Raw genomic sequence first — 5289 nt, forward strand, 5'->3', positions numbered from 1 at the left:
ATGCACGGAGGCTGGGTTTCCTTTCTGCCCCAAGGACTCCTTAGACAGATGATCATCTGTGGTAACTGAGGCAAGGTATCACCAGTAGTATATAGGCAGGCAACCCACGAGACAATTGCAAGTGGTAAATTATTATTATATGCCATTGCTTCTGGATGCTCGGTTGCCGGAAAGAGCAGACAGGATTAGTCAGGTGTGTTCATCTCTATCTAACACAAACTACAGTGTGTGCCAGAGTGGATTCCTTGTTTGTTTTATGCTGTGGCTGGTATTCTCTACCACTGTGCCTATTATAGTCCACCACACACTCTGTAGGCACTAAATAAATACTCTTTAACTAGTCCCAACACACGTATTAGTCTTCGGGTATATTTATATTTCTAAATGTACTAATTTACTAATTTGCAAACTGCTGAAAATCAACATAATTATCATCAACAATTTGTATCGCTCTCATATCAGGAGTGAAACAATGGAACATATAATTGGGATATGGCTCCCTGGCTGCAGTGGATTATATCAAGTGTCATAACAATGCTGGTAAGATTATATGATGAGCTAGCCCTCAAATGGTGGTTAATAAATGAATGGGACTTCTGTAAATGAAACCCTGAGCCAGTTTTTTTCAATTGCCACTAAAATTGTCCTGGGTAGGGTCATAATAAACAGATCAATGAGTCTTGGCAATGGACCAGACATTTTCTACTGATAAACCAATAATGCCTTACATCTTGTTTACATAGCTGTCGCACTTAATACCAGGATTACAAAAACTGATCCAAAATAACAACTATAAAGACGCTGCCCAGGAAGGAAGCAAAAGCAAATGAGGAAACTGAAAATATCGATATAAAATCAGTTAACTCCGTGATGAGAGGCTCCGTGAATGCCAGTTGGCCATCATTTCCACTTTGCTGTCAAAGCGGAAGACATTTGGCATGCCACCAACTCTTATTCTAATAAAGGGGCACTAATGAGTTTGACCAACAGGATGTTCATAGGTGCTCGAAACACTAATCTGAACTGCAAACTATATCATCATATGTTGGTTCTAAGAAACAGAGATATTGCTTATCTTTTCTCATCTTAGAATCTCAGGCAACTAAGGCACATGATTTTAGACAGCGCTGTATAATCCAGGGAGTCAGTACTGAAGCAAAAGCTGTAAGGCAGCATCTACATTCTAATGCTGCTAGGCTGAGCATTTCTGTAGATCCCAGCTAGACCTGAAGAAAGGGTAACCTTACCAGTGGTTTTCCTGCATCTCAGGGATAGGAGCTCAGTCAAGCATCCTGGGGGTGGGTGGTGTGGGTAGGGATGGGGGAGAAGACCTCAGTTTCCTGATGAGATATCACCAGCATGTGGAAGACAGAGAATGTTACTAAGAAACTGCATTCATTCATCAAAAGCTCCGGACTGAAGGCTGCAGTTTCTATAAGGATGCACAGAACTTTCTGCTCATCTGGAAAATAAAGAGCGTTTTCAGAAAGCTTGTAGCCAGTCATCCCTGACACCAGCTCTAAGATGCAAGACAGGGATGAATTCAAGAAAGCACTCCATGCCTCCCTGTGGAGATTCATGGCATGTAGAGAAGACTCCAACTTCTTGCTCTGAGGCACATATATCCAAACATGTCCTTGCTGCCCCTCTTTCCCTCCCAGCTTCACCATCCCATCCCATCCCATCCCATCCCATCCCATCCCATCCCATCCCATCCCATCCCTGGTAAAGATCCTTGGGATAATTTGACGGAGAATGCCACCCCCCCCCCCATAGGCCAACGTGCTTGAATGCTTGGCGCTCGGTTGGTGGAACTGTTTGGGGAAGGATTAGGAGGTATGGGCATGTTGGAGAAGGTGTATCATTCAGGGTGGGCACAGCCTCTCCCTCCACCCCCACCCCTACCTCCAACTTGCACGTAATATGTAGATGTCAGCTATACCCTCTTCAGCACCAGGCCTGGCTACCTGCCACCATGTCTCTTGCCATATTAGTCATGGACTCAACTTTTGAAACTGTGCTCCCAGTTAAATGCTTCCTTTTGTAGGTGGCACTGGGCATGGCGTCTCCTCATAGCAATAGAAAAGTAGCTAAGACAGAGCTATGCCTGCTGCATCCCTGACCGCAGCATTCCCCCCCCCCCCTGCCCCCATACAGCCTCTCTTTTTGTTTCCCAGGGACAACACACTGCAGAATAAATGTGGTAAGGAAGAACACCTTCAGCCTTTGCACAGCTCAAGTCTGTACCAGCTAGGGATGGGCCTATGAATAATTTCTCAATGATAATAATGCTCCCTAATATGGGACACTTTACAGTTCTTTCACCTTGAGTGATCAGACTTGGAGGAGCATTGGAGTCCTGGAAGCTGCCTTTAACTCCAGCAAGTATGGCTTTCTATCCTAATTATACTCTTGATACCCAAGTGAGAATGCCATGGAGTTGCGTGGTACAGAGTTGAAGTCACGTGGGGTCCCTGTGGCACCTTGGCTCTAGTTAATATTTGGCTGCATGTGGCAGACTTCGCAGAACCAAAGAGTTGATATGGCCTTCTTGATAGATTAGTAAGAAGTTTTGAGATTATATCAAAAACAAGAACAACCAAACCAAACCAAACAAAACAATCCTTCCGGCAGGCATTCATTGTATTAAATAGGGAGACCTGCATCAGGTGACCCAATGTGTAACAGAGATTACTTAATGAGGCCTGGAGGAATCATAGCTGCTTTCACCAGGAACATGTGAGTTTTCATTAAATGTCTGTCAAAGGACTGTTCAGGAGAGCTACTGTGCTTTTGAGCCTTGTGCCCCTCCGCACCAAGCCAGTGTCTAGCACGTAACTGGCTCTCAACAACTGCTGGTTAAATTATTGACTGACCAAATAAAGACTCCATTGAAATGAATTCCCGGGATCTACTGAGAAACCTTTCAAATATTCTGTGGAAAATGAACATTTGAATATCTCGCAGCTAAAATGTTTTTGTAATGGTATAAATTAATATAGAAAGTAGGACTAACCTATAAAAGAAAAAACTACAAGCAACTGTTATTTTAATAGACTATTGGTAAAATATAGTCCTTTTAAAAAAATGTTTGAATTTCATTTTATGCTTGGGGTGGTCTGTAGAGGAGCACGAGAGGGCTCTTGCCTGTTTGCAGAAGTAGGTTATTTAAAGCCAGGCTTGATGGTGCATGTCTGTAATTCCAGGACTTGAGAGGTAGAGGCAGGAGGATGAGGAGATCAGGGTCATTCTCAGCTACCTAGTTGAAGGCTAGCCTGGTCTACATGATACCTAGTTGAAGGCTAGCCTGCTCTACATGATACCTAGTTGAAGGATAGCCTGCTCTACATGATAGTCTGCCTGAATATTTTTTTTAAAAGGATAAATTATTTAAAAATTAAAATAAGTTTTCACTATATTGCCACTTATTTTTATTTTGGTGGGGTTGGTGGTGAGGTTTGCTTTTCTAGACAGGGTTTTTCTGTGTAGCCCTGGCTGTCCTGGAACACACTCTGTAGACAAGGCTGGCCTTGAACTCAGAGATGCACCTGCCTTTGTCTCTGAGAGCTGGGGTTAAAGTCGTGTGCCACCACTGCTTGACTAGATTGCCCCAAACAATAAACAGACAAACAAACCATAAAACCCTCCTTGTCTGCCTTTTCTTTTAGGGGAGGGATAATTAAAGCAGCTGCTATGCTGTGGAGAGAGACTAGAGCAGTGCCCATCAAGCTAGACAGGTGGCGTGCCCCTGGTAAGGCCCACAGTCTCCAACCCAAGAGGCCTGTGCTTGATTGTGTGCCCTGGGCATCAAGGAATAGCTACAAAATTAAACCTTGTGTTTTCTGAGTTTTGACTCTTAAACTGCAGAAATATAAAACTTAGATATTATTACATATTTCTTTACACTTTGACAGTATCTATGAACATGTATACTCGGTATCAGTGAAATTCCTTTATCTGAAAACACTTCAAATGCTTCCTTATGATAATGAAAAGTATCTGGTCCTGGCTTTCCAGTATTGCAGTACAGACTGCCTACTAAATGCTAATTCTGTTCTGCGCCCAAAGTCCAAGATGCATCCTGACCAGAGAGACAATGGAAGACAATGAGAAGACACAGTACATGCCAGATATGGCTGAGAATGAATAGTAGTCCTAAAAAGAGAGGTCAAAGCCGGGCATGGTGGCGCACGCCTTTAATCCTAGCATTTGGGAGGCAGATGCAGGTGGATTTCTGAGTTCAAGGCCAGCCTGGTCTACAGAGTGTGTTCTAGGACAGCCAGGGCTACACAGAGAAACCCTGTCTCGAAAAACCAAAAATCCAAACAAAAAACAAAAAAGAAAGAAAGAAAGAAAGAAAGAAAGAAAGAAAGAAAGAAAGAAAGAAAGAAAGAGAGGACAAAGCCAAACTGGGTTCAAATTCTAATTCTTCTACCAACCAGTCCCGAAAACTTAAGGAAGTCATAGAAGCTCTGGAGAGCAGAACCCTTGGCAGGCGGCATGCTTCCTGATTATAACCAGCACAGTAGCTAGAAAGGCAAAGAAGCAAAATGCTGCATGCCATCCTACTGTGTGCCATCATAATTTCAGAATTTCACACACACACACACACACACACACATACACACACACACACACGCGGGGGGGGAGGGGGAGATGGAGAGGGATACAGACATAATACACACACACACACAGAGGAGGGGGGAAAGGGGGAGAAGGAGAGGGGGAGGGGGAAGGAGGGGAGGGGGAGGGAGAGGGATACAGACACAACACACACACACACAGAGGGAGAGGGGGATACAGACACAACACACACACACACATACATACACACACACAGTAAATGCATAAAAGATACTGTGAAAAGGTTGCAGATACCATTTTCAATAAATATAGACTGAAAGATGTGTTTATTTTTCAAAGAAGGATTTACAGGGCCGCTAAGTCTTTGCAGTCTCAGTTTCATGGCAGGTTGAAATAGTAGGATCCCACAAGTTAAAGACTAGCTTAGGCAACATAGTGAGATATCAACCACAAAAAATAAACAAACAAAACCCAATAACAGTATCAACAAGAATGACATGGGCCTGACATCCTGCAGAGCCTGAACATTGCTGTCCATCATACCATTTCCATATTTAACGCTGTAAGAATCCTCTTCAATCTTACGGCCGGACCAGCACCTGGGTAGCTAGAGCGCAGGGTCGGCTGACACCCACCAGCTACCCAGGACCCCCGCCACAGGATTTTGAGACTGCTGGTGAGTGGAACACAGCTTCTGCTCCAGTC

This window comes from Mus caroli, chromosome 4 (assembly GCF_900094665.2).
Source record: "Mus caroli chromosome 4, CAROLI_EIJ_v1.1, whole genome shotgun sequence".
NCBI lineage: Eukaryota > Metazoa > Chordata > Mammalia > Rodentia > Muridae > Mus > Mus caroli.